This window comes from Schistocerca serialis, chromosome 9 (genome assembly GCF_023864345.2).
Source record: "Schistocerca serialis cubense isolate TAMUIC-IGC-003099 chromosome 9, iqSchSeri2.2, whole genome shotgun sequence".
Classification (NCBI taxonomy): Eukaryota; Metazoa; Arthropoda; class Insecta; order Orthoptera; family Acrididae; genus Schistocerca; species Schistocerca serialis.
Window position 1 is genome coordinate 396,930,272 of NC_064646.1, and position 9,097 is coordinate 396,939,368.

Here is a 9,097-nt window from a genome sequence, read left to right on the forward strand (position 1 = left end):
TGCCAGTACCTCGTCTCCTACCTTCCAAACTTTACAGGAGCTGTCCTGCGAACCTTGCAGAACTAGCACTCCTGAAAGAAAGGATATTGCGGAGACATGGCTTAGCCACAGCCTGGGGGATGTTTCCAGAATGTGATTTTCACTCTGCAGCGGAGTGTGCGCTGATATGAAACTTCCTGGCAGATTAAAACTGTGTGCCCGACCGAGACTCGAACTCGGGACCTTTGCCTTTCGCGGGCAAGTGCTCTATCAACTGAGCTACCGAAGCACGACTCACGCCCGTACTCACAGCTTTACTTCTGCCAGTACCTCGTCTCCTACCTTCCAAACTTTACAGGAGCTCTCCTGCGAACCTTGCAGAACTAGCACTCCTGAAAGAAAGGATATTGCGGAGACATGGCTTAGCCACAGCCTGGGGGATGTTTCCAGAATGAGATTTTCACTCTGCAGCGGAGTGTGCGCTGATATGAAACTTCCTGGCAGATTAAAACTGTGTGCCCGACCGAGACTCGAACTCGGGACCTTGGCCTTTCGCGGGCAAGTGCTCTACCAACTGAGCTACCGAAGCACGACTCACGCCCGGTACTCACAGCTTTACTTCTGCCAGTACCTTGTCTCCTACCTTCCAAACTTTACAGGAGCTCTCCTGCGAACCTTGCAGAACTAGCACTCCTGAAAGAAAGGATATTGCGGAGACATGGCTTAGCCACAGCCTGGGGGATGTTTCCAGAATGAGATTTTCACTCTGCAGCGGAGTGTGCGCTGATATGAAACTTCCTGGCAGATTAAAACTGTGTGCCCGACCGAGACTCGAACTCGGGACCTTTGCCTTTTGCGGGCAAGTGCTCTACCAACTGAGCTACCGAAGCACGACTCACGCCCGGTACTCACAGCTTTACTTCTGCCAGTACCTCGTCTCCTACCTTCCAAACTTTACAGGAGCTCTCCTGCGAACCTTGCAGAACTAGCACTCCTGAAAGAAAGGATATTGCGGAGACATGGCTTAGCCACAGCCTGGGGGATGTTTCCAGAATGAGATTTTCACTCTGCAGCGGAGTGTGCGCTGATATGAAACTTCCTGGCAGATTAAAACTGTGGGCCCGACCGAGACTCGAACTCGGGACCTTTGCCTTTCGCGGGCAAGTGCTCTACCAACTGAGCTACCGAAGCACGACTCACGCCCGGTACTCACAGCTTTACTTCTGCCAGTACCTCGTCTCCTACCTTCCAAACTTTACAGGAGCTCTCCTGCGAACCTTGCAGAACTAGCACTCCTGAAAGAAAGGATATTGCGGAGACATGGCTTAGCCACAGCCTGGGGGATGTTTCCAGAATGAGATTTTCACTCTGCAGCGGAGTGTGCGCTGATATGAAACTTCCTGGCAGATTAAAACTGTGTGCCCGACCGAGACTCGAACTCGGGACCTTTGCCTTTTGCGGGCAAGTGCTCTACCAACTGAGCTACCGAAGCACGACTCACGCCCGGTACTCACAGCTTTACTTCTGCCAGTACCTCGTCTCCTACCTTCCAAACTTTACAGGAGCTCTCCTGCGAACCTTGCAGAACTAGCACTCCTGAAAGAAAGGATATTGCGGAGACATGGCTTAGCCACAGCCTGGGGGATGTTTCCAGAATGAGATTTTCACTCTGCAGCGGAGTGTGCGATGATATGAAACTTCCTGGCAGATTAAAACTGTGTGCCCGACCGAGACTCGAACTCGGGACCTTTGCCTTTTGCGGGCAAGTGCTCTACCAACTGAGCTACCGAAGCACGACTCACGCCCGGTACTCACAGCTTTACTTCTGCCAGTACCTCGTCTCCTACCTTCCAAACTTTACAGGAGCTCTCCTGCGAACCTTGCAGAACTAGCACTCCTGAAAGAAAGGATATTGCGGAGACATGGCTTAGCCACAGCCTGGGGGATGTTTCCAGAATGAGATTTTCACTCTGCAGTGGAGTGTGCGCTGATATGAAACTTCCTGGCAGATTAGAACTGTGTGCCCGACTGAGACTCGAACTCGGGACCTTTGCCTTTCGCGGGCAAGTGCTCTACCAACTGAGCTACCGAAGCACGACTCACGCCCGGTACTCACAGCTTTACTTCTGCCAGTACCTCGTCTCCTACCTTCCAAACTTTACAGGAGCTCTCCTGCGAACCTTGCAGAACTAGCACTCCTGAAAGAAAGGATATTGCGGAGACATGGCTTAGCCACAGCCTGGGGGATGTTTCCAGAATGAGATTTTCACTCTGCAGCGGAGTGTGCGCTGATATGAAACTTCCTGGCAGATTAAAACTGTGTACCCGACCGAGACTCGAACTCGGGACCTTTGCCTTTTGCGGGCAAGTGCTCTACCAACTGAGCTACCGAAGCACGACTCACGCTCGGTACTCACAGCTTTACTTCTGCCAGTACCTCGTCTCCTACCTTCCAAACTTTACAGGAGCTCTCCTGCGAACCTTGCAGAACTAGCACTCCTGAAAGAAAGGATATTGCGGAGACATGGCTTAGCCACAGCCTGGGGGATGTTTCCAGAATGAGATTTTCACTCTGCAGCGGAGTGTGCGCAGATAGGAAACTTCCTGGCAGATTAAAACTGTGTGCCCGACCGAGACTCGAACTCGGGACCTTTGCCTTTCGCGGGCAAGTGCTCTACCAACTGAGCTACCGAAGCACGACTCACGCCCGGTACTCACAGCTTTACTTCTGCCAGTACCTCGTCTCCTACCTTCCAAACTTTACAGGAGCTCTCCTGCGAACCTTGCAGAACTAGCACTCCTGAAAGAAAGGATATTGCGGAGACATGGCTTAGCCACAGCCTGGTCGATGTTTCCAGAATGAGATTTTCACTCTGCAGCGGAGTGTGCGCTGATATGAAACTACCTGGCAGATTAAAACTGTGTGCCCTTTCACTTGGTCATATGTTATGTTTATTTGGATCATAATTAATGGGCAATAAATGTCATGTAATTAACATAATTTATGGGCAACGTGGCGCCCTTGTGGCTTCATGTGTAGTCAGTGCTTTTAGATAAAGGTGATGACTGTTATTGTTAATGACGGTAATTTATGGAAATTGGAAATTTGAGGTAAGGTCTTATGGAACCAAACTGCTGAGGTCATCGGTCCGTAAGCTTACACATTACTTAATCTAACTTAAACTAACTTACGCTAAGGACGACACACACACCCATGCCCGAGGGAGGACTCAAACCTCCGACAGGGGGAGCTGTGCAGATTGTGACAAGCCACCCAGACCACACGGGTAATTTTTGACCCAAAAAAATTATGTCCCTGTCACCCCCTCTGTGATGCTACTGGCCACACCCAAACCATCACACCCTCCCCTCCTTAGTGGTCCCCAGTGTCCTGAGAGTGTCGTTTTTAATATGGACCTGACTCAAGCAGCAGCAGCAGTAGTAAATTCAGGCGATGTTGCAAATTTCCAGCACAGCATAGCACCCACCCACCTTGTCCTAGGTTTTGTGAATGTTTGGTACCTATCTCCATTTTCTGCAACAAGTGACGCTATTTACTGCTTCGTAGATGATTTTTAAGAAGACTCACATTTCATTGCAGTTTTAATGATTTCCTCTCACTTTTTAAGAAAATACGTGTAAATACTGGTGCGTTTGCTAGTCTCGCCTATTTTTTAGGAAGACACATGTAAATACTAGTTTCATAATTAATTTTACCGATTTTCTAAGACAACATTCATAAATTTGGATTTCGCTGCTATTTTAATAGTTTTCAGGGAACACACATAAGAATCAGGGAACGTTCATAACAAAAACATGGCTTTAACAGTTTAATACATTTTTACCTAGTATTCCACAAGTGGCTACTTTCTTCAGGAAGATACACGTAAAAATATCGGTCAATCAGTCACCACATCGCAGTAATATAAGAAATTTTACCGGTATTCAGCGTTAAACAATTTTTATTCAGCAACAAAATACGCATCAGGTCTATGTTTCGCTTAAAACGAAGTTATTCTCCACACCTTTTTGTGTATGGCGCAAATATCCCTAATACTTTGAGATAATACTGGACTTCGTGGGAAGATACTGGCTAGGAAATTTCTACAGAGAAAGGTATATACTTCGCTAATTCGCTCCATACCTGCGCCACTCCCACGAGGATAGTAGTGGGGCAAAGAGAGTTCTACACCACTTCCTTTAAGCAGGCTGTATACATTGAAAGGCAAGCATACATACAGGGGTAGATTATCCTGTCCCCTTAACCTATTATTATGCCAATTGATGTATGACTTCCTAGTTTTTGCTTTATGATCCCCCAGGGATAATCCATCCTGTGTAACTGCCCACCCCTCCATCTCCCCCTTCCTCCTCCCCCACCTCTCTGGGAAAAGGGATGCCAATCATCGGACACTTTTGTTTTTGTCATACCCTCTGAAGTTCAGTTCTGAGCCACTTTTCCTGCTCATGGGAAATCCCCACTCCTCTTCCCCTCCTCCTTCCCATTCCCTCCCCCACCTCCTTCCTCTACTCTCTCATCTGGAAATTGGTGGGAAATTCTGAGTTGTTGGTGTGGAAGGACCTCACGAAAAATCTGTGTCAATTATATGGCTGAAGACATGGTAATGTACTGTTTATTTATAAAATTCAGTTTGCATTTTCTTCATTTAATCAATCTGTGGAAGACAACTCCTCCCCTCCCCCAAGTGGGAAAAAGACTCAGTGTGTGTTGAACTGCTGGAGAGGAAGGCCGTAAGGTGCTATCTTTGTTTATTTATAAGTGGACTATCCTACAGTCGCCTTCCCTCCCCCATTTGTGAATTGGTGGGCAAAGCTCAGTCTGCATTGAACTACAAGACTGGGAAGATCTCATTACATGAAATGGGGGGTACATTTGAGCAACATATTGTTTATTTATGTAAACATCAAATAAATAAATAAATTAAATTGGTGGGAAATCCTAGGCTGTGGTTTTCTTTTTTGGTGTGGGAAAAATAGCCCACTTTTATGACATCATAGGACAAATGGGGAGCTGGCACAACTACAATATCAAAAAGGGTGGAAAATAGTCCATTTGTGCTACCCTATCAAATTAATTGTTTAACAGTTTACAGGGATCAAACTGATCTCTTAAAACACTCACTACCACATTACAATGAGTCTTCTTTGTAATAAAGCATTATGAGACTTTCAACATTTGAGGATCATGTATACATTTTGCAAATCAAGTAATTAAATTTCCACCACAAATAGATTGTAGCCCTTAATATATCCAAGGTTTTATATGCACTGGCATTTGTGAACACAAGCACCCTCATCCATGCGCTGTCCATAGACCACACACCACTGAGGGTAAATACTAAGTGTCTGCTTCCATCACAACTCAATTGCCATACTGGTTAGTTCGCTGTTCAGACACACGGAGGGCACCACAAGTGGCGCTGTCCTGTCAGCTGGCAGAGTTGGCGCAGCAGCTCACTTTGATCTCACAGTCTAATGACCATAGATTGGAAGTCAGTGTCCTTTGATATTTGGGAAACTACTTCCGCTCTCTCTAATGAAGTTTCATCCTGTTATAATACCACTGCCTCAGACCCATAGATTGAGGTGTTTTCCCCTGTCCCAAATACTGGTTGCTTTTGGCTAATGCTGAATAAGTAAAGGTGTATAAGACTTACGTCTCCATTCTCATCCTCATTCTGCTGTCATCCAAGGTCACGCTGGCATGCCTTTGTCCTCGTTAGTGCATTGAGTTTTCAATAGTGTATTGATCCATTTCTACCATAAAGCAGTCAACAATGGCAAACAAAAGCAGCATCAGTGGCAAACGCCCTAGACAATCAGAGGAATTCTTCTTATTGTTTCAGCATATATGCAACAAATAATTTCTCAGGTGGAAGTTGAGAGGCAGCAGTGACAGCAGCCACTGCATCATAAGTATATATACACTCCTGGAAATGGAAAAAAGAACACATTGGCACTGGTGTGTCAGACCCACCATACTTGCTCCGGACACTGCGAGAGGGCTGTACAAGCAATGATCACACGCACGGCACAGCGGACACACCAGGAACCGCGGTGTTGGCCGTCGAATGGCGCTAGCTGCGCAGCATTTGTGCACCGCCGCCGTCAGTGTCAGCCAGTTTGCCGTGGCATACGGAGCTCCATCGCAGTCTTTAACACTGGTAGCATGCCGCGACAGCGTGGACATGAACCGTATGTGCAGTTGACGGACTTTGAGCGACGGCGTATAGTGGGCATGCGGGAGGCCGGGTGGACGTACCGCCGAATTGCTCAACACGTGGGGCGTGAGGTCTCCACAGTACATCGATGTTGTCGCCAGTGGTCGGCGGAAGGTGCACGTGCCCGTCGACCTGGGACCGGACCGCAGTGATGCACGGATGCACGCCAAGACTGTAGGATCCTACGCAGTGCCGTAGGGGACCGCACCGCCACTTCCCAGCAAATTAGGGACACTGTTGCTCCTGGGGTATCGGCGAGGACCATTCGCAACCGTCTCCATGAAGCTGGGCTACGGTCCCGCACACCGTTAGGCCGTCTTCCGCTCACGCCCCAACACCGTGCAGCCCGCCTCCAGTGGTGTCGCGACAGGCGTGAATGGAGGGACGAATGGAGACGTGTCGTCTTCAGCGATGAGAGTCGCTTCTGCCTTGGTGCCAATGATGGTCGTATGCGTGTTTGGCGCCGTGCAGGTGAGCGCCACAATCAGGACTGCATACGACCGAGGCACACAGGGCCAACACCCGGCATCATGGTGTGGGGAGCGATCTCCTACACTGGCCGTACACCACTGGTGATCGTCGAGGGGACACTGAATAGTGCACGGTACATCCAAACCGTCATCGAACCCATCGTTCTACCATTCCTAGACCGGCAAGGGAACTTGCTGTTCCAACAGGACAATGCACGTCCGCATGTATCCCGTGCCACCCAAAGTGCTCTAGAAGGTGTAAGTCAACTACCCTGGCCAGCAAGATCTCCGGATCTGTCCCCCATTGAGCATGTTTGGGACTGGATGAAGCGTCGTCTCACGCGGTCTGCACGTCCAGCACGAACGCTGGTCCAACTGAGGCGCCAGGTGGAAATGGCATGGCAAGCCGTTCCACAGGACTACATCCAGCATCTCTACGATCGTCTCCATGGGAGAATAGCAGCCTGCATTGCTGCGAAAGGTGGATATACACTGTACTAGTGCCGACATTGTGCATGCTCTGTTGCCTGTGTCTATGTGCCTGTGGTTCTGTCAGTGTGATCATGTGATGTATCTGACCCCAGGAATGTGTCAATAAAGTTTCCCCTTCCTGGGACAATGAATTCACGGTGTTCTTATTTCAATTTCCAGGAGTGTACTTTTCTCCATCATAGTACTGTGCATAAGTAATATGTTTCTGTTATTTTAGTGGCCAGAAAGGCTGAGACATATCCTTTTCGTTACAAAAATTCTTTCTAAAATTTCATTGTAATGCTGTGCGTACATAATGTGCTGTTACTTTGCAGTCAACGAGCCTGAGCCATATTCCTTTTTGTTGTAAAGGATTTCGAGGATCAGGACCAGGGAGGGACAGAGGTTATGATACCATGAGAATCACAGCTATTGTGTGATTGTGTAAAAATTTGTTCTTTGTAGTTTTTTCTGTATACATAATAAGTGGTCAATATACATAATAAGTGGTCAATAGTCTGATACATATTCTTTCCATTAAAAAGAATTTCTTTGTAAAATTTCGTCATACTGCTGCGTGTGTGTAATATGTTGCTGTTATTTCATGGCATATTTTATGTTTTTGTAGCAGTAGGGAGTGACAGAGGATGCGATGCCATCAACATCACATCCACTGTGTAAGTGCATATTCTAAAAAAACATTGTTCTTGGTAATTTTTGTGTGCATATTTTTTTTATTGGATCAATATGTTGTAGGTGGTGTAGGAGGGCTGGATCGATGGATCCAAAGTGGTTTAAGCGAGATTATTGAAATGCCACAATTGGTGGAAGTCATGGAGAGGGGGGCATATTGCCATGAGGAGATGCCGGAGGTGATTCCCAGAGACCTGAGGTATGTGTCACAGAGCCAGGGCGATATAGGTCATTTATACAAATACTCACTCTGCTTACATATAATTGTGTTATTTCCTTCCTTGCACCAGCATCAGACAATGTCTGGAATATTATACTTTCTTTGTTGTTCATTCGGCAGTTTTGTCTGTGGGACAACAACCATCCCACAGTACGCCCTGGCGTCGGTACAGGGGGCAGTGATGAAACAACAATCTAGAGGTGGTGCTTTACACATTCCACCAAGAAAGACAGATCCCATCACTGTGCAGGAAGCCACAACAGCCATGGCCACAGTCACAGCCAGCCTGCTGTCACCCCCATCGCACCATCTCTGCTCTGGCATCCATTGGCCACCACCCCCCACTCCCCCCTCCACCTCCCCCCTTCCCGACAACTGTCTCAGGATTGTGGCAACAACCACCTCCATAGCTGCAGCAGCAGTCAGGATGCTCACACTGGGGCAATGCAACATCTCTTCCTGCATGTTCTCACTCGAACTGCATGGTGTCCACCTCCCTGCTCCTTGTCACAGCCAGCATCAACATCGTTGTCATCTAGTTGTAGTTACAGTAGTAGTAGTAGTAGTAGTAGTAGTAATTCTGTGGCTAGCGGCAGTTTCCTCCCCCATCCTGTTAGTGAAGAACATCAGATTAGTAACACCATACTGTAATTAGAATACTTGGTGACTGCAGATACCTTTGAGCAGCAAATCTCGTTCACTAGGATCGAGAACTCAGCAGTAGAGTGCTGTGACCCTGTAGGTTTTCTGAAAGCGTGCCTTCCTGTTCTGGAAATGGAGCTACTCAAGAGTGCTAATGATGTGCAGTATCCTGCCAGTAAGTGTAGCGTTCTGCTGTGCGTTGAACTGTCCCACTCCCAACCTGCAAACAGGCCTCTGGCATTGACGAGGTAAAACCTTTACTATCTTTCATGGGAAAATGGCGTGATATCAGGGAGCACATCAATGAATGAGTGGTTTCGTGAGTCCGCATTGAGTGTTACACTGGACTTGTTCTTTGAGATGGAAGTTATTGGGTCAGC

General features: G+C 47.7%; 3 non-coding genes across 3 annotated transcripts; all 3 read right to left on the minus strand.

Moving 5' to 3' along the window:
* Positions 1-795: 795 nt before the first annotated feature.
* On the minus strand, positions 796-870 carry Trnal-caa (transfer RNA leucine (anticodon CAA)). The gene has a single exon. It is a non-coding gene; the product is annotated as a tRNA-Leu (tRNA).
* A 527-nt stretch (positions 871-1,397) lies between these two features.
* Trnal-caa (transfer RNA leucine (anticodon CAA)) lies at positions 1,398-1,472 on the minus strand. Its single transcript has one exon. It is a non-coding gene; the product is annotated as a tRNA-Leu (tRNA).
* Positions 1,473-1,698: 226 nt separating this feature from the next.
* Positions 1,699-1,773, minus strand: Trnal-caa (transfer RNA leucine (anticodon CAA)). Its single transcript has one exon. It is a non-coding gene; the product is annotated as a tRNA-Leu (tRNA).
* Between the last annotated feature and the right edge of the window lie 7,324 nt (positions 1,774-9,097).